Source organism: Petaurus breviceps, unplaced genomic scaffold (genome assembly GCF_028583685.1).
Source record: "Petaurus breviceps papuanus isolate PSGF00001 unplaced genomic scaffold, PetGlider_PUasm1.0 229, whole genome shotgun sequence".
Taxonomy (NCBI): Eukaryota; Metazoa; Chordata; class Mammalia; order Diprotodontia; family Petauridae; genus Petaurus; species Petaurus breviceps.
The window spans coordinates 154,261-175,687 of NW_027185903.1; the positions used below are offsets into that span (position 1 = coordinate 154,261).

At 39.5% G+C, this 21,427-nt stretch overlaps 1 pseudogene; it reads left to right on the plus strand.

Annotated features, from left to right (window-relative positions):
• Nucleotides 1-13,801, plus strand: part of LOC138167324 (zinc finger protein 286A-like) — a 28,859-nt pseudogene extending 15,058 nt beyond the window's left edge.
• The last annotated feature ends 7,626 nt before the right edge of the window (nucleotides 13,802-21,427 follow it).

Consider the following 21,427-nt stretch of genomic DNA (forward strand, 5'->3'; position numbering starts at 1 on the left):
ATAGGTATTTTCTGACTTAATCCCTAGACTTTGGAGTGTCTTTATTCAATTTGATAACTATTTTCTTTATGCAATAGGGGAAGCATAGCACATCTCTCAGGTTTTGCTATTTACATGAAATCTTACCTTTTGTAGTGGAAATCCTTAAACATGTTGTATATATTCTCTTTGGAGGATTTATGGAAATATTTGGACAAAAATCGAATGCTGTGTCTGGTTGCAACTTGCTCTTATGTAAGGGATGTATGTATTGATGACATTTTTGCTCTCTGAAGGTTTTTGAAGTGGTCTACACCTGGTACCAGGCAACAAAGAATGGATTTATTTTTTCATTATATTTGGTGGGGTAGAAAAAAGTTGAGGTTCCTCCAGGAGAGGGCATTGGAGAATGTGGTATGTTTGGGGACAACCAAGCTTCCATTGAGATAATATGGAAAGAGATGAGGAAAAAGTTCATGGTTGATGAGAATTCCTCTTAGTAGAGAGGGCACACAGGACAGCAGAAGGGAGCATATAGGAGATTACATATTCATCATTTGTTTCAGGTGAGTTGGATAGAACAAGGATTTAAGTGGAGGCAACTGAAGGATGTATTTGCAGTGGGAATAACCAGAGTTGAGGAGGAATGTGCACAAGATAAAAAATGAGTAGAGATTCATTCTTAAGTTTAGTCATAGAGGAGCCATACTTTCTGATGTGATTCTTATATTTTGGTGGGGTGGGATGGGGATTGTTATTATTTTTGAGTCCATATTGTTCCCTGTTATGTATTAATACTGACAGAAAGGGGAAAATTTGAGGAAAGCATCTTGTTGATGGGGCAGGAATTATGGATAAGAAGTTATTTTAATACATGCATAATATATACTGGTATATACATTATATAGTATATACATTACATAGTATATACGTAGTATATAGTATATACAAAATATACATAATATATTTTTTCATTAGACTGATAATATTGGAGGTATGAATGATTTTATTGGATAATAAATAATCTTTGATATTGGAGGGTTGTACCTATGTTGTATTTAATTGGAAATTAATATTTGGAATGATATTGATGTTAGTGTTAACCGCATCCATTTTAGGGTGAGTTTAATTCGTTCTTTGGGTTTTAGTGAATATCTCATTTGAAATTCACCCTCTCTCCTTAGAAGACAAGTAATAAGGGTGGACTTGAGCAAATTAACAGCACGCTGTATATCCCAAGGGGATCCTTGAATAGCAGCAAGAATTGTGAGACTAATTATTAGAGGTAAGTTCCTGTTGTCTAACAGGATTCAGTGCTTCTGAATAAAATTTTTAAGTTCCATGAAAGCAGGAGGCATATCACATTCTTCTGTTGTACTTCCCACCTCTACCCCAAATTCTGATATAAGTGATGCATATGGTAACTACATCTAGTATGTTACAAATTATATGTTATTATTCTGCTGTTTTATCAATGTCTTATACCCTATTCTTTTCTTCAGTGCTGCCAACCTCACCCTTATGAGTAATGTAGGGAACTAGCTGGTCTTGGGCAAACAGAAATGTGTTTGTGTTTCAGGAATCAGTGACTTTCAAGGATGTTGTTCCAGACTTCACTTGGGAAGAACTGGTGCAGCTGGACCCTGTTGAACAGGACTTATACAGAGATGTGTCGCTGGAGAACTGTAGGAACTTAGTTTTTCTTGGTAAGTTTATCCTTTATGACTTAGAATCACTGATTTTTAAAGTATTTATTTCAAAAGTATTTTAAACAAAGTTTATTTTTTAGCATAGAAGCAAGAGTGATCCTTTTGTATTGTAGAAATGAAGATGGGGCATTTTCTTTCCCCAATTAGTAACCTGGATACTGTTCTTTTCCATTCCTTTGCCCTTTTGTGTCCAGATTTTCTGCCAAGAATACAGTGTAATATTTCCACAGGTGGGAGACTTGTATTCTCCTCAGCCCTGTGGTCCATTCTCCGATATTTTATGGGGATATAATACTGAGTACCCTTGAAGTCCTTTAAATTGTGGCTATTTAGCATATTCCCTTCTCTCTTAATACATAGAGTCTTGGGGGCGGCTAGGTGGCACAGCGAATAAGAGCGTCGGCCCCGGAGTCGGGAGGACCCGGGATCGGTTCTGGCCTCATATACTTAACACCCACACAAAAAAACTGGCTGTGTAACCTTAGGCAAATTACTTAACCCCAAATGCTTTAAAAAAAAACACACATGGAGTCTTGAATTGTATTTTGGAATGATTTTTCTACCACACAAATATCCATTTCACTTTTCTTTTCCATGAACAGGGCTTTCAGCTTCCAAACCAGATGTGATCTTCCGGTTGGAACGGGGGAAGTACCATGGATGCTAGAAAGTGAAGCTTCAAGAGGTACTTGTCTGTTTGGGTAAATGAAAAACTAGCAGATAGGAATTTATTACAAGCAACAGCTCATTTTGTCAGTCAGGGAGAAAACACGTTGGAAATGTTGATCCAAGAAACTTTTAAAAATTTTAGGACCTGTTGACAAGGGCTGAGAGAATCTTAAGATTCCTCATCTAGAAAATGGTGATTATAATAATATTTTTGCTACCTATTTCACAGGGTTGTTTTGAGAAAAGTATATTGGTTGGGGCAGCTAAGTGGCACAGTGAATAGAGCACCAGCCCTGGAGTCAGGAGGACCTGAGTTCAAATCTCGCCTCAAACACTTGACACTTACTAGCTATGTGAGCTTGGGCAAGCCACTTAACCCCAATTACCCTGCCTTCTTCCCTCCAAAAAAAAAAGTATATTGTTAACCTTAAAACAGCTACTGAAATATGAACTATTTCATCATAGGCATTTTTCCCCTCATTTTGATAGTCCACTACCACTGCAACAGCTTCTACCACAGGGGACATTTATGTTTTGAAACTTCTTTCAGATTCAGACATCAGTCCTGAAGCCAAGACCTCATTTGAAAAGTGGAAAATATCTGTGGAAGGATCACCTCAGGGAGCAATAATGGAAAGACCCAGAAAATATAATTCTTGTAACTTCAAACCGACAGAAGCCTTTCATTGTTATGGGAAATTAGTGAGGCAGCAAAGCCACCATGAGCATTTGAAGCAAGAAGCTGTTTGAGAAAATTTCCAGTAATGAGACAGGCTCTGAGAATAATGAATTTGGGAGAAGTTTCAACCTGAGACCAATCCTAAGTATAGAACACACTCCTATAATAAAAAACATCTGTAAATATGATACCTATAGAAAGAACTTCAAAGATAAATTAGGGCTAATTAAGTGTCAAAGAACCTTCACAGGAAAGAAACCTTAATTTTCATTATGACCATCATTCTGGAGAGAATCCCTGTACATGTAATAAATGTAGGAAAACTTTTACCAAGTGGGTAAACATTGCTGAACATCAGAGAAGTCATTCTGAAGAGAGTCCAGTTCATTATAAATGTAATAAAGTTTTTACTAAGAGGTCAGACCTTACTCAACATCAGCAAACTCATTTTAAAAAGAAACCCTTTAAATGTAGTGAATGTGGAAAAGCCTTCAGGCGGATTTCACAACTTAATATTCATTATGCCTGTCATTCTGGAGAGAGACCCTTTACATGTAATTAATGTGGGAAAGCTTTCATAAGGTGGGCAAATCTTACTGACCATCAGAGAATTCATTCTGGAGAGAAACCTTATAAACGTAATGAATGTGGGAAAGGCTTTTTACCAAGCAGTCAAACCTTACTCAGCATCAGCATACTTGCATTGGATTGAAACCATTTAAGTGTAATGAATGTGGAAAAGAATACCACTACCTTTCACAACTTAATCTTCATCAAAGAATTCATTCTGGAGAGAAGCCCTATAAATGTAATGAACATGAAAAAGCCTTTACTAAGTGGGCAAACTTAAATCAGCATCAGAAAATTCACTCTGGAGAGAAACCATACAAATGGAATGAATGTCAAAAAGCCTTTGCCAAACAGGCAAACCTGACTCAACATCATAGAATTCATTCTGGAGAAAAACCCTATAAATGTAATGACTATGGCAAAGCATTCACCCAGAGGGCACATGTTACTGAACATCAAAGAATTCATATTGGAAAGAAACATTATTGAAAATATCAATGAGGGGGCGGCTAGGTGGCATAGTGAATAGAGCACTGGCCCTGGAATCAGGAAGACCTGAGTTCAAATCCTGCCTCAGACACTTAACACAAAAAAAATGCTAGCCCTTGGGGCAGCCAGGTAGCACAACGAGTAAGAGCACCGGCTCCAGTGTCAGGATGACCTGGGGATCAAATCTGGGCTCAGATACTTAGCACCACACCCAGAAATAACTGGCCGTGTAACCTTGAGCAAGTTACTTAACCCCGATTGCTTTAAAAAAAAAAAAACACTAGCCCTGTTACCTTGGGCAAGTCACTTAACCCCAATTGCCCTACCTTCCTCCCTCCAAAAAGCAAAAAGAAAAATCTAAAAAAAGAAAATATCAATGGTCAGAAATGTTTCAATCTGAGAGCATATCTTAGTATAGAAGAAAGTGCAATGAAGAGAAACCTTGTAAATGCAATGACTCGTGATTTTTATTCAAATTTTCATCCTTTTAAGAATCATGGATTAACAAACTCTACAGTTTGCACTGTATTCTTAGTTCTGTTGTTGTAAGGGTTATGGGATTTAAAGATCTTCCATGCCCCATTGGACTTGCTGACGTAGCAGGAAGGGGCGGAGCAAGAGAAAGCGGAAACCAAGCTAGAGTTCCTGCGGTGGCTAGCAGTGACAGCGACAGCAGCAGCAGCAGCAGTGGCGGCGACAGTGGCACCGCGAAGCCCTTTTTGAGTCAGCCAGAATTTCTGCTAAGGACTCCTGCTGAGGACTGCCAGGGGCCGGAGCTGCTGGGAGCACGCTTCCGGGACGCTGGGTGGTTGCTGTGAGTGGGGAGAGGAGGACCTTTGCCTGAGGTAGCCTGTTCTGTTTTAAAGGCTTGAGAATGTGGGTGCTTTCTACTTTATCTACCTGTGCCAATGTCATAACTACTCTGATGGCTTTCACCTTCTGGTTTTGGGACTCAGTCTTTTGGTATCTTAATAGATTTTCTAGCTTATTCCCCCATATGGCAAGCATGATGTATTTTGTGATGGATAATTATATCAGCATATCTGTAATCTCCATAGGCATTGTGAATATGGCATTGCTGATACATTTGGCGACCAGGATGGGATCACAAAATGTCAGGCCTCTATTTGGAAGCAGTGGGGCTTTAGAGGGAGAAATGGCTATTCCAGGATGGGAGGATTTGCCTTATTCCTCTCTAGCCAGAGAATGGGCTAAAAGCACAGGGCCCTGTGAAAACTGGGAACCAAGGCTAAAAGAGGGAGAACCTGGAGATTTGGAAAGATGTTTGAAAGCAATACCCATAGAACCAGGCAAAGAACTGGCAGGAGTGTGCAGGAGAGGCTGGGTGCTGCTAACAAGTTATCGCCTTATGTGTAAAAGTAGGGATAAGCTGCTGAAGGAAAGAGCTCGGATGGCTAGGGAGTCAGCTGGTTTGCCTGAGGATTCTTCTGTGTCACAGCACTCAGAAGACCAAACTGGAGGGACTCATGTGGTCCAGGAGCAAGCTACTGTTCATGTAGCTAAAAGGAAGCAAAAAACTAGCAGAACGAATGTGCATGCAGCTTTTGTACAGGCTGGGCAGAGTTGCCCTGACAGCTTCCAGGAGAATGTGTGTGAGGAGGATGGAGCAAGGTTAGATGAGGAGTCTTCTAATGTAGAAGCACTCCCCATACGAAGAAGAAAACAGGAGAACCACTGAGGCAAAACAGAGTCCAGGGAGATAATTGAGAATTTCACTCAACAGGAGATCACTGATATATTTAGTAGATTTACCCAAAAAATGGGGGAGTCTTTAGTGTCTTGGATAGTAAGAATCACTGATGAAGGCGCCGGAGGAATAACACTGGACAGTGAGGACTGCTTAAAATTCATAAGTATCAGTCAGAATCCTTTTGTACACCAAGCTTTTAGGGATCACCATATGCAAGGAAGTAACAACAAAACTAATCTGCTATCTTTAGCTGCAGAAGGATGCAAAAAGCAATATCCTACTGAATCTATGTGGCCTAGGGGAGACAGACCCTGGTACTCACTTAGAGACTGTATGAGAAAGCTAAAGGAGGAGGTAATGAAAACTGCTATCCTGATTGGAGATGCAAATGCATATTATGATACCCCCCCTAGGAGTTCCTCATAGAAATATCATAGTGAAGACGGCTCCTCTTGCATATAAGCACCTAATTCTGACTCTATTAATTGGAGAAATAGGGCACCCTCTTTCAGAGGTGCTGGATAAGATTTCACAATTAAGCAATTTAGGGGAATGGGAAAAAGACAAATGGCCTCCATAGAGAAGAGTAAACAGCCAGAGGATTCAGAGACAAAATAGACAGACAAGAAGGGAACTATTTACTGGTCTATTAAGAGCAGGGGTGGACTTTAGAAGAATAGATGGTATTCCAACTGAAGAGCTGCATAAGCTGTACCAAGAAAAGGTACTTAGCATTAGAATGAACAGGGAAGCAGGAACCACCCCTGCAGGTATTTCTGAATCTGAATCTTTGTATCCAAGTTTGCCCCACCTTCAGGGGGAATAGGAGATAGGCCAAGCCCCAGCCCAGATAAAAGAAATATGCAGAAGAGATTGCAGACCCCATATTGGTTTAACAATATATTGGAAGAATGGATCAACTACTGTGACTAGGGCACTGATTGATACTGGGGCTGAGGCCACACTTATCTATGGAAACCCTGATAAGTTTAAACATGGAACTCCTATTACCATCACAGGTCTAGGAGGCACTGAAATATCAGCCAGACAAGTTAAAATAACAATGAAAATTGGGCAGTTACCTAAGAAAGAATATACTGTGGTTGTTGTATCCATTCCTGAATACATCATTGGAATAGATGTATTGAGAGGCATGACTCTGAATTTACCTGAAGGGAGATACCAATTTGCTGTGAGGAAGATAGGAATTAATACAGTTTTAGTGGGAAAACTAAAAATGGACCCAATCACTTTACCTGAACCTTCTGAAGTAATTACTTTAAAACAGTATCATGTGCCAGGTGGGCAAAATGAAATTACCACTACTATAAAGGAATATGTTGAAGCAGGAGTGTTAGTCCCTACAACCACAAGATGGAATAATCCTGTCTGGCCAGTAAGAAAATCAGATGGGACATGGAGAATGACTGTGGATTATAGACAGTTGAATAAGGTGAATCCTTCTTTGTATGCTGCTGTTCTAGATACCATCACCTTAATAGAAAGGATCCAGACATATGATGGGACTTGATATGCAGTTATTGACTTGGCAAATGCCTTCTTTACCATCCCAATAGACCCTAAACAATGGGACCACTTTGCTTTCACTTGGCAGGGTAGACAATATACTTTCACCCGCTTGCCACAAGGGTACATACATAGCCCCACTATTTGTCACAGGATTGTGGCTGAACAGTTGGATGAATTAAAGCTACCTGGTATACAGCTTACCCACTACATTGATGATATCATGATACAGGGAAAAGATGCGAAAGAAGTGGAAAGGAGTTTGACCCTTCTAATTGAGCATATGAAAAGTAAAGGGTGGGAAATTAACCCTGCAAAGGTTCAAGGACCAGCTCAAAATGTGAAATTTTGGGGTATACAATGGAACAAGGGGCTATGGGAGATTCTTCCTCAAGCCCGACAAAAGATTCAGGATTTTCCTACCCCTACCAATAAGAAGGAGGCCCAAAAGTTCATAGGATTGTTTGGATACTGAGGCACCACATTCCACATTTGGGACAGATTTTAAAATCTTTATATAGAGTCACACGGAAGAAATATGAATTCGATTGGGGACTTGAGCAGAGTAAAGCTTTTGAAGAAGCCAAGGCTGCCATGCAATTGGACCTAGATTTGTGGCCCATGCAAAATGGTCCAGTGGAATTGCAAGTGACTGTACAAGATGATTATGCAAACTGGAGCTTATGGCAAAAACAACAAAGTCAAAATGTACCTTTGGGATTTTGGTGTAGGAAACTCCCTTCATATAAACTCCAGTATACACCTTTTGAAAAGCAGTTGTTAGCTGCATATTGGGCTTTGGTGGAGACTGAACTGACTCTGGGCCATGAAGTGATATTAAGACCTGGAATCCCAATTATGACCTGGGTAATGAGTACCCCAGCTTCTCACAGAATTGGACATGCCCAAGAGGCTAGTATAATCAAATGGAAGTGGTATATTCAAAATAGAGTGAAAACAGGCAAAAATGGAGTCTCTGCTCTACATGAATCTGTAGCAAACATAGAAATTGAGAGGAATGACACACCCCCTGAGCCAAAGCAACAGTTGGTACAGTCCACTGTAAAATGGAATGAGGGATATGATGTATTACTGAGGAACAAAAGAGACATGCATGGTTTACTGATGGGACAGCAAAATATTTGGGGCAAAAAAGACATTGGAAAGCAGTGGCCTATAACCCATGTACTAGAAGGACTTTGGAAAGTACTGGGATAGGTGCAAGTAGCCAATATGCTGAACTTATGGCAGTATATCAAGCCATCAAAATAGAACAAGGAGGACAGTGTCATATATTCACTGATTCATGGGCGGTAGCTAATGGGTTGGCTACATGGATGCCCATGTGGAAAAATGAAAATTGGGAAATTCATGGCAAACAAGTCTGGGGCAAAGAATTATGGGAAGATATCTGGTACATGTCTTTGGTCACTGACTTGTCAGTTTTTCATGTAGATGCTCACATGGCCCCCACCACACCAGAACGTGAGTACAATGCTCATGCTGATCGACTGGCAAAGATTGCTACTGAACATATTATCCCTACTTTGACAACAACTGATGATCCGGTATTAGCAAAATGGGTCCACCAAACAGCAGGCCATTTGGGGGTCCAGGCCACACACCAGTGGGCACAAGATCGAGGTATTAGTATCTCTTATTCACTGTTAAAACAGATAGCAGAAGAATGTCATATATGTCAATTGGAAAAGGAGCGAACTGTTCCTCGGGTAGTAACTGGAGAGATAGCAAGAGGAAAAGTCCCAGCCGAAATCTGGCAAATAGATTATATTGGTCCACTACCACTGGATAAAGGATGCAGATTTATATGTACTTGTGTTGACACCTATTCAGGTGTACTAGTAGCTTGTCCTTATAAGAATGCAACCCAGAAAAACACTTGTAAAACTCTAGATCTCATAAGTCTATATTATGGAACCCCAATGCAGATTCAAAGTGACAGTGGGTCACATTTCAAAGGCAATGAATTGAAGAAGTATTGTATACTAAACAATATAGAATGGATATATCATATTCCATATTATCCAGAAGCATCTGGGTTAATTGAAAGAATGAATGGATTACTGAAAGAACAGTTGAGGAAGTTAAGTTCCAATAATTCATATCAATATTGGAAGGATAATTTGTTCATGGCTTTGTATAATTTGAATAATAGACCATTGGGAGGAAGTACACCTCTAGCCAGAATGATGACCCCCAATCTGCAAATTAGAAAACAACAAACACATAAGATCCCAAATATTGAGTATTGGACCTTGAGGCCAGATGTCCCAGCACCGTACCCAGGACCACCTGGTTTGGTGGGGTATGATTTACATTGTTTAAAGGACTTTTGGTTGGACAGAAAAGAAATAAGAAAAATCTCCCCTGGGATATGCATAAGAATCCCTAAAAATCACTTTGGACAGATTTTACCCAAATCAGGATTAGCAGCTCAAGGAATACATGTATTGGCTGGAGTAATAGATTCTAATTATCAAGGAGAAATTGTTGTAACATTCCAGAATTTAGGTGAAGGGCCCATACAGATTCACAAAAATGATAGGATAGTTCAAGTGATTATCATTCCTTGTAAAACAATACCACTTGTAAAAACTGACCCTCCTTCCAAAATAACTGTCACAGGAACTGAAGGATTTGGTTCTACTGATAGAATAAAATCAGGAGCTAAAGTATGGGTAAAACGGAAGCCAGATGATGTTCCAAAGGCTGCAGAGATTATAGCACATGGGAGGGATAACACTGTAACTATTGTTTATTCTGGAGAAGATGATTACAAAATTGTACCCTTAACTCATTTATTCTACCATGAGTGAGGCTACAATAGTCTGGTTATTGTCTCTTTGCTTCTTCTTGATTTTTTGTCTGTTCACCTTGTTTGCTAGATTTGTTTCCGCAGGCTTGGTACCCTCCACCTGTAGATCCCTGATAGCTTAAGCTGGATGTCACCCCCTGTCTGCAACTGTGATGTGTCACCCTTGGACCTGGCATCAAGCATATTAAGAACTGACCTCTCAAATGGGACCCCTTAGGACAGGGACAGCTCTACATCTGATTTCAGCAGCAGGTAGCCATGGAAGAAAAGACCTTCACCCCTTACCACAAGATTTTGGGGCCCCATTTGTTCAGGGTGGGGGGAATGATGGGAAGCTTGTGCTCAAGCCCCACCCTAAAATATGGTTTTCTGTGTTTATTGTGTGCTATTCTTGTTATATTGTTGTGAAATTTTGTTGACACCAGTTATTCCTACTGTATTTTTGCCAAGTAAGGGAAATGAAAAATCTTGGGGCCGAATATAAGGGTTATGGGATTTAAAGATCTTCCATGCCCCATTGGACTTGCTGACGTAGCAGGAAGGGGTGGAGCAAGAGAAAGCAGAAACCAAGCTAGAGTTCCTGCGGTGGCTAGCAGTGGCGGCGACAGCAGCAGCAGTGGCAGCGCGAAGCCCTTTTTGAGTCAGCCAGAATTTCTGCTAAGGACTCCTGCTGAGGACTGCCAGGGGCTGGAGCTGTTGGGAGCGCACTTCTGGGACACTGGGTGGTGGCTGTGAGTGGGGAGAGGAGGACCTTTGCCTGAGGTAGCCTGTTCTGTTTTAAAGGCTTGAGAATGTGGGTGCTTTCTACTTTATCTACCTGTGCCAATATCATAACTACTCTGATGGCTTTCACCTTCTGTTTTTGGGACTCAGTCTTTTGGTATCTTAATAGATTTTCTAGCTTATTCCCCCATATGGCAAGCATGATGTATTTTGTGATGGATAATTATATCAGCATATCTGTAATTTCCATAGGCATTGTGAATATGGCATTGCTGATACAGTTGTCTAGGGGCAAGTAAAATGAACTTCATTACAGAACCAAAGAGTTAGCCGCTACTTTAAAGGCTACCCAGTTCTGTCTATGCAGCCAGGGAGCCCTTCTACAGCATCCCTAACAAGTGGGTTTTCCATCTTCTTCATGAAAACCACTAGAGTGAATTCACTGTCTCCCGAGGTAGCCCATTCCACTCTTTGTTAGCCCTCCTTGATTTTTTTATGTCCACCAAGTTTAAACCTGGCACTCTACAGTGTCCACCCATTTCTCTCGGTTCTGCCAGATGAGACTAAGCAAAACAACTCGAATTCCTCATCTATACAATAACCTGTTAGTATTAGAAAGACAGCTGTGTTCCTTCTGTGTCTTAATTTCCCCCGACTTTATGTTCTTCGTATCTTAACCAGTTCTCATCTGGATATTTTTCAATCTTTTCTTTTTTTTGAAGGGGGAAGGCAGAGCAATTGGGATTAAGTGACTTGCCCAAGGTCACACAGCTAGTAACTGTGTCATGTGTCTGAGGCCGGATTTGAACTCAGGTCCTCTTGACTCCAGGGCCTGTGCTCTATTCACTGAGCCCCCTATTCTCCAGTCTTCTTACCTCCTCACTCACCCTCTAGTAGAATGTTTCCTTATACTCTAAAATGTCATCTAAATATGACTTGACCAAGATAAAATATAATGGAACTATTACTTTCCTTGTTCTGAATACTTTGCATCTCTTAATGCAACCCTGAGTAGAACTATGAGTAGCAAGAGCTACCACATTATTTTGATCTAGTGGAATCAGCTCAGTGTAGAATATGTAGAAAGCTTGTAAAGTAGAACACAACAGTGAACAGAAAGACAAGGTGTCCATGTCATGGCCTCTCATTTGTCAGTGAAGAGTTTTGTCTACTTCTTGGCATTGTCTGTTTCAGGGGAAGCTGTCTTTTGAGTGATTTGCAATTTGAATGGTCTAATGGGTAAGCTCTGGAGAGATGGCTTGGCCGCACTGGAAAGTGTGGACCTAGTTATCAATATCTATAATTTTGACAGTAGTGGAAGCAGTTAACAATACCTGATGAAGCCTTTTCCATTTAAGCTCCTTTGTGCAAGTGTTTCTTCTGACAATCCCAGTATCTTGGTTTCAAATAGTAGAGTGGGCCCCTAGGTGGGACCTGAGTTCAGGCAACTGAGAACTGGAACAAAATCTGGAAAACTTCCCACAAAACAGTTACTGTAGAATGCACTGGAGCAGAGTCTGTAGAAACTGGATAAAGCCAAAGCTAGAGCCTCCTTGGTCTGCTTGTAACTATTTCCTAGGGAGACAGTTTGATTCTTAAGAGGTAGATTAGAATATAGTAAGAACAGTTTGGAGCATATTCTACTGGGGAAAAAAGTTGTTCCATAATTTGGCCAGTTAAAATTTCAGTCTAATTAGTCCTTTCCACTTCTCTTGAATTCTGGGGATAGGGAGAATAGGATCAGTGACATATAAGAAGAAAAGGTAATATACACAGTCCTTTATCTGGGGAGTTCACAGATGACGTCTTAGAAGAGATAGGAAATAGATAAAACCAATTTGAAGCTTAACTTACACATTAAAACAAAAAGATAACTAGTTAGTAGCAAAAAAAAAATTGTCAACTGTTTAAGTATAGGAAAAGAATTCACATTTATATTGTGTTTTTAGGTAAATAAAGCCCCTCATATACATTATCTCAAACCTCAGCAATCCTGGAAGGTACTACTGCTATTATCGCCATTTTGTAGTTGAAGAAATTCGCCTTGAACATAATAGGTACTTAATAAGCATTTAATAAGCACCTGCTGTATACTAGCCATGGTACTGGTGTTGGGGATACAGAGACAAAAATGAAAAAGCATTGCCCTCAAGAACTCAGTCTCTGGGGAAAACAACAATTTATAATAATTTATAATTACCACACTTGTAAAAACAACTTTGAAGCTATTAGAACTATGCACGTTTCCAGATGACGATGATGCTATCCGTTACATGCTATCCGTTACAGAGAGGTGTTTAGAATACAAAATAAGGCATATCTTTGCATATAGCAGAATTTGTTTTGCATGCTTGACTATGTATATTTGTTATAAGAATTTTTTTTTCTTTTCCTCCAGTGAATGGAGAGTAGAAAATAGATTTCTATTAATTTTTAAAAATAGAAGAAAATTGGAACTGTGTGGTGCTTCAGGTGTGAAATGTTGCATGTACTTTCAAATGAGGCCATTGTATTAGTTAACTTTTTATTTTGTTACAAAAGATTTTCATGATTGTGGGGAAGTTTGAGAGGGGAAGGTAACTTGTAAATGTTGGAAATGTAAAAATAAAACACATCAATAAAAGCTTTTTAAAAAAGAAAAAAAAAACAAAGATCTTGGAGGAAATTGGGGTGATGGTGAGGTTTAGAGTGCAACTATTCCAGTGGTATGCTAGTAAATACTTGACTAGCACTCTGGAAAAAAAAAATGTATGCATGACACATCTTTAAGTTTAATCAACTTTATTAATATTTTCTCCATGACTTTCTTAAGTCTACACAATCAACAAAACAATAAATCAAGACCTGATTTGTAGGAGGCAGCTAGGTGGTACAGTGAATAAAGCACTGGCCCTGGAGTCAGGAGGACCTGAGTTCAAATTTGGCCTCAAACACTTAACACTAGCCATGTGACCTTGGGCAAGTCACATCACCCCAAATGCCCTGCCTTCCCCCCTCCAAAAAGCAAAAGAAAAAAAAGACCTGGATTTGTAGTGTTTCCAAAGTATAAATGTTGACACTGTTCAAGCTGCCTCCAGCCCAGCTCTGTATTGCTCCCATGAGTGGTTGAAGTTGAGTAGAAAGTGGAGTCATGGTAATTGAGGAATCAAATGAACTTTGGAGGCCTGACTTTTTCAAGGGTCATTAATGTAGATGTTGAATGTAAGTTGCTTACAAATAGGGATTTTAGAAATTCTTTGTATTGGTATCTTTTGCACTTAACAATATGCACATAATGCCCATCGACTGATTAAAGTCACCAAAGACAAGTGGCAGTGGGGGTGGATAAGGCAGTAGACTAGATATAAAAGGCTAATTATATTCAAACTAATACATGACCCCAACAGTTATCTAAATGGGGTGATACAGAGGAATGGAGAACCTCAAATGAAGAGAAGTTGCTGAGTGATAGTGGCAGTGTTTTCATGTGTCCTGAAGAGGTTCTGACTTATGCCCTCCAACATCCTTTCTAGCTTAAAATATATGAGCCTAAAACATGTATGCTTACAAATATTCATCAATTAGAATTTCATTCTATTGCCGCATCCAAGTGAAAGGATCACATCTTTATAGGTTATATTTTTCTTATTATTTTGACATCTGCTTATCCTTTTTTTCTCTTTCCACAAGGTCTGATTTCAGTAAGGAGCAGATTATTCTTTTTCAGACCTGTTAATTAATACCAGGTGCTCATCTAACTTGGAAAAACAAATTTCTAGGCAAAGTGTGTTTGGTGTAGGGAAAACCATTTTTGTAAAGTCTTTGGTTTCAAATCCTTGAGGATTTCACACCCCTCCCCCTAAATTCCAATTCTTACCCAGTGAGGAGCCAATAGTGACATAATAGGTGACAACTGAAGTCAGGTATCCAACTGTGTAAGATGAGAATTGAGCTGTCAGGAAACCTGGGTTCTAAGCCCACCTCAGCAATTAAGCTAGTTGATTGATCTTAGCCAAGTCTCTAACTCAGTTTGCCAAAAGTTGAGGCGACTAACATTACTAGGTCTGGAGTCAGGAAGATCCAAATTCAAATCTAAACCAGGATAAATCACTTAACCTGTTTCCTCATCTGTAAAATAGGGATATCTGCTTCAGAAGTTGTGAGGACCAAAGGAAAAAATGTAACACACTTAGTAAAATACTTGGTACATAGTAAGCATTATCTATATAAATGTTAGCTATTAATGCTAACTTAAAACACAATGCTTGTAAGGCATCATGTCGGTCTGGGCTTCTATTACCCTCAACGATTGTTCTGCTTTCATAAAACTGATTATCTTCATTTTCAGCTCTCTCCCCATGTTTTTCTGTATCCAATGTGCTCCATCAGTCCTGTTACTCACGTGAATCTCTTCCCCTACACCAAAATTTATCTTCCTGTGTACCATATATCTCAGGTGTCACAATTCTGATGACAAGAACTTTATCCATATTAGTACAACATCTAGCACAGCATCTTCTCCAAAGTATTCACTTAATAAATTTGAAGGCCCTTAAGGAAGCCAGATGGTAAAAAAAAGAATCTGACAGGGGCCCTTAACAGTATTCTACCCAAACATTACAACCCTGCCCAAGGAAATTATCGATGAGCCCATTCCTCCCCAAGCCAGGAAGACCATTCTTTTCTTGTACAACATACTATTACAATCCACATGAGTGATCATTTCCTAGGGTCTATCCATATCAGAAATCCTTCAGAAAAGGAACTCTAAGAGGTAAAGAACACACTTATCTCTATGGCAAGAGCTCTATGCAAAAAGAGGGTCCACATCCCTTAACTGCTAAATTATACAATTCTCTACCACAAATTTTTCATAGGAGATATGAAGCTCCAAACACTAGAAGCCAGGCTCCTCTTCTGTGCCTGTAGCCCTTTCAGCCCATGTGGAGAAGGGGATGGATGACAGTCTTAGTGTTCTTTAATAGAGGTGTTGACATTCACTTACTAGTGGGCAAAGGGGCTGAGCCCCATATCCTTACAATCTTTGCTGCAGCTGCTTGACGGGAATTCCCATTTGCCTGGCTATGCTTCCTAAGGACCACTAGATTCATCTCAGATACTCCTATTCCTCTCCCTTTCTGCTAACCCTATAGGAAACTTTTATGTGTGTGTCCCCTATTTGGATGTGAGCTACTGCAGAGTGGATACTGTCTCACTTGGCACCCCATGGGGTTTAAACCTAGCACCCACTTAAATACTTTTCCAAAGCTAAATAGTGCATAAAAATGACTAGGCAATGCCAACTTATCAAAGGTAGCCATATTCAGTTAAAACAAGAGTCAGTGATTAAGATGTGGAATTGAAAGTGACCTTAGTCATTACAACCCAATTCCCTTAGCAGTACCTGGCACAGAGGAAGCAATGTAAAAAAAAAAAATGCTTCTATTTTACAGATGAGGAAATAAAAGGCTGGAGAGGTAAAGTGACTTGCAGTCAGTAGAGCTGGGTTTACAGCACTCATTCTCTAACACCAATGCTATTTCAACAAAAATAAGTTGTCAAGTTTTGTGAAATTTTTTTTCCTGAAAATTCAAATCAGTGAGGTTTGAGACACAATTCCCCATTTCTATTTCCCTAATGCCTCTAAATGAAGAAACCCCAATTATACAAAGAACAGATAATTAAATTCTACCCATCATCCCACTTGATTCATCTTGCGAGGGAAATCTCTCAGCCTTATGTGATGACTTCTTACTCCTTCCCATAAATACACTTAATGAAGAAATATTATTCCACATTTCAGCAGCTCAGGCTGCTGTTCCTGGCCAAACTGATCTTGGCAGGTGCACTCAGTGCTGGGCCAGACACACCACTCCATCTTCAGCAGGTGAAGGCTTAGAACCTTCACTGGAGCATTGCTATCATCATGTGAGGTAAATACAACAGAATACTCCACATTTTATAATGGGGCGGGTCCCAGGAAGGTAACATCACAAGTTTCTAGGCCTATTTTTCTGAATATCCAAAGTAAATGAACCCACAAAGTACCAAATTTCAGGAATAACCCCCTAAAGACTACAGATACTTTGGAATCTTCCAATGTATGTGTGTGTGGGAAGGGGGGCAGGGAAGCAGGACCAGCAAAAAGAAATGCTGAATGAAAAATCTATTGCCAAACATTAAATGTCTTTTCCAGAAATTATTCCTTTCTACAATGCCCCACTCTTAAGATTCATCGTACTATCCCCTATCCCCACCTAGTGGTTGTTATGGCCAAGAGGACAGTCAAAAGTCTTCCCCAAGTTTCACCAAACATCTAAGTAACACTGTATACTGGGTTTGTACCCCAAGAGATAATAAAAAGGACCTTTATGTAAAAAATATTTTTGGCAGCTCTTTTCTGGTAGTAAAGAATTAGTAGTTGAGGAGAAGCCTATCAATTGGGGAATGGCTAAACAAGTTGTGGTATGTGATTATGATGAAACACCTGCACTATAAGAAATGAACAGGATGCTCTCAGAAAAACCTGGAAAGACTTGCATGAACTGATGCAAAGTGAAATGTACTGGGTACAAGTAATAGCAATATTTTTAAGATGTTCAGCTGTAAACGACTTAGCTATTGTCAGGAATACACAATCCAAGACAACTGAAGGATTTATGGAAAATGCTATCTATCCCTAGAGAAAGAACTAAATGGTGCCTGAATAGAAGTTAAAGCATACTTTTTTTTAACTTTATTTTTCTTGAGGTTGTTTTTGTCTGTTTTCTTTCACAACATACTATTATGGATGTTTTACATAACTATACATGTATAACCTTAAAAAAACACTGTAACCAGAAAAAGAAATTAAACATACAAATAACACTGAGATCAGAGTTCAGGTGGATCTACCCAAGGATACTTCTACTTTAGAAAATTATTTTAACTGCTTCCCTGTAAATATAATTAATAGCTGGGCCCTTTGCTACTAACTACTCCTGGACCATGTCCTTATTGGTTCCCTCTCACTTTGAACTTTTATTCAGTGAGGATTTGTCAAACACTATGCCTTAACAGCACACACATTCTCCATCATTTATAATAGCGAACCTAGTTTCTAAGTAAGTTTACCGATCTCTCATTCTACTTCTCAAACTTTTCTCAGCATTATCAATCTTCATTACTTTTAGTTACAGAAGAAATAACTTGTCACAAGTAAATTCAACTACCAGCACCTTTGGATGCTATCTCCTCTAGGACTTGGCTCCAGCATCTCCTGTCTATAATCTCTACTATTCCAATTATTTTTTTCCATCAGCCCAAAAACATGCTCAGATTTCCTAAAACCAAAGAAACCTCCCCTTAGAGAATATAGCTAGTATTCCATCTCCCCAGTATTTCTAAAATGTTCTCTTAAGTTGATGCATACCTCTTTTTTTTTTTAAGCAATTGGGGTTAAGTAACTTGCTCAAGGTTACATAGCCAGGTGTTTCTGGGTGGGTGCTAAGTGTCTGAGCATGGATTTGATCCCCAGGTCGTCCCGACACTTACTCACTGTGCTACCTGGCAGCCCCATGCATACCTCATCTTGAATAACCCATAATCTCATCCCAACTCCTTGCAATCTATTTGCCTTCTCTTCTGCCCGATTAATTGTTGCCTGTGGCCTTCAGCTTGCACTCTACTCCATCATCTCTGAGCACCAGGTGACCATGTCCCACGCTGGCTTCAGGGATCATTCCTAATTCTGAACATCCCAGCAAACTGGTTTCTGAGAATTTAAGGACATTTTCCAAAGCAGGCCACGTGTGCTCCTCTAGGTCCTCAAGTATGGTCCTTTGAAGTCAAAGGGCTGCACTTGAGAACCTCAAGGTCACAGGTGGGAACACACCACTGGTGTGGCAATAGCATTTTCTCCAATGGCTTCAAACACACGACCTCTTCAGATAAAATCTCAAATCTACATCCATGTGCTTTCAGAACATCACTTGTATGTTCCACTAGTACTTCAAATCAGCAGATTTAAAATTAAATGTATCTCTCCAAATCTGCTTGTCCAACCTCATAAAGAGGACATCTGGTACAATGCTGGTCTTATAATTCAAATTTCACTTATGTAACCACAGGCAAGCCACATTTCCACTCATATAAAACAGAGGCAATGTCTACAGAACCTACTGTCTACCTTACAAGTTTGTCCTGAGGCTCAAATAAAACAAAATGTTTTTTTTTTTAAAAGCAATTGAGGTTAAGTAACTTGCTCAAGGTTACACGGCCAGTTATTTCTGGGTGTGATGCTAAGTATCTGAGCCCGGATTTGATCCCCATGTCATCCTGACACTGGAGCAGGTGCTCTTACTTGCTGAGCCACCTTGCTGTCCCTTAAAATAAAATGTTTTACAAACTTTTAGAATGCTATCATTTTTCTTATTGTCTGATACCAATTTGCAACAATAGGTAATCTTGTTCTTTTTCCTTCTCACTCCTTATGGCAAGATTCCTAAGACCGGTCTATCCCATCGTTTCCTATCTACAAACTTATTTTCATAACCACTGTGACAATACAAGCCCTCATTACCAATTTCCTAAGTTAAGTCTTTCATACTAGAACAACCTTCCTTACACATCTGGTTATATCAGTTTACATTGTCTCCTTCCTCAAATTACTTATTTTACTTGGACAAGTTGTATCATCCTTGCCCAACTTAAGCTTCTTAGGAGTATGAACAATTTCATTTTTGTCAAAGCACCTAAATAATGCCTTATATTTCACAAGAATGTAATGAGTTGAATGACTCAATGTAATAAAAAATGGCTCCAAAGTACCTATTATTCCTAAACAATTGGACAAAGCAAAACTTATACCTAAATCCACCCATCATCCCCTAAAACAGTTCAGAGAACTATCTTCTTAGCAATGAATATTCCTATACCGATTCTCACCTTACTTCCCTGTCTCACTCTCCCTTCCTCTATATAAAATCACTGAGAAGTCTTACCTTCAAACTGTCTCTTTTCAACCCATACCCAATCTTCCTGTACAGGCCTCATCTCCCCTCAAATGAACAGTCAATTTTCCTAAGGTATAGGTCTGACCACATCATCGCCCTCCTTGTTCAAAAATCTTTGATGGTTCCTATTGCCTTTAAAATCTCAACTGGTATCAGTGCATGCATACAAAGACTTTGCAATATAACCCTAAGCCTCCTTCCTATTACTCGATTTAACATGCCTTGTATTCCAACCAAACCGAACTAGTTGTTTACATATTTGCTCAGTTCTACACTCCCCCTCCCCCAATAAGTATCCTAACTACTTTTAAGGCTTAGTTTTGGTGTAAAAATCTCCCTGAATTTTATTTGTGCCCTCTCCTACTCCCAACTATGTCCAGGACATATTACAGTGCCTTGTACAACAGATTCTTCAGTCCTGTTTAAATTGAATCTTTTCTGCCTGGTATTCAAGGCTCAACTATTTGGCACTATTCACACCTCTCTAGGTGTCTCTCCAATAATCCCACAACCAAACTGGCTTTCTGTCCCTCTTCCAAAGTCCCTTCCTTCATGCCTTTCCAAAATTTAGAATTTCCACTATTTCAGAGATAAAGGGAACTAAGAGTTCAGTTGTAGAACTGGCCAACAAAATGCCTCCTCTTCTTCACATCAAATGCCCCAAGAACAGGTTTTAATGGCAGTTCAACTCTAGTTAAGTCTTATGTTATACAATGCTACAACCAACCAAGAAATATTTTCTTTTCTCAAGATGAGAAGCCCTTGGTAAGAACATTTCACACCCCTTTGAAACCCTTCACCTGCCAATTTACACAAATCACTCTCCTGTCTAGATGGTTAACAAGCTCTTAAAACCCTAACCTCTTTTCGCTTAAATCCCAAAGCATTTTAAGTCATTACAAACCACAAGTTACATAGCTCCTTACTCTCATCTCATCTTTCAGTATCTTGAAAGTTCATTTTCAACTAAGTGAATGTGAATTTAGTTTTATGAGAAATAAAATCAAGCAGCTTAAAAAAAAGAATTCTCCACTGAAATTTCTATTGGGATCCTTCCTGGGATTTGGGGATAACAAATTCTCAAGGGAAAACATTCCAGGAATATTTAAAACTTAATCATACCTAAAAACCTGGCTAAAAATCAAACAATCCTGAACCAGAAGCAAACTCTACATCGAATCACATGGCAAACTAAAATGCCATGAACCAGAGTCTGCAAAGACAGTTCCTTGGGTGTCTTCCAGTAAAACTTTGAAGGCTTCAAAGCTAAATGGAGGTGAGCTGAATAAGGGAAGACTGCTGCATTACCTGAGACAGACTCGAAAATAGAGTCCTAACTCAACTCATATACCCAAATAGTAGGCAATGGGCTATTATTAAATAGCAATATTAAAACAAAACACAAGGTTGAGGGTCTTCTTTCCATGCCTCAGTGGAGAGGTCTGTTGTACAAGTAAGACTTTTGTTCTGACACTGGTTAGACCAATGCTCAAGCATCTCAACACAAATCCTGTTTTATAATCCAACAGTGAGACAACACTTGACCCAAAAGATCAGAATGAA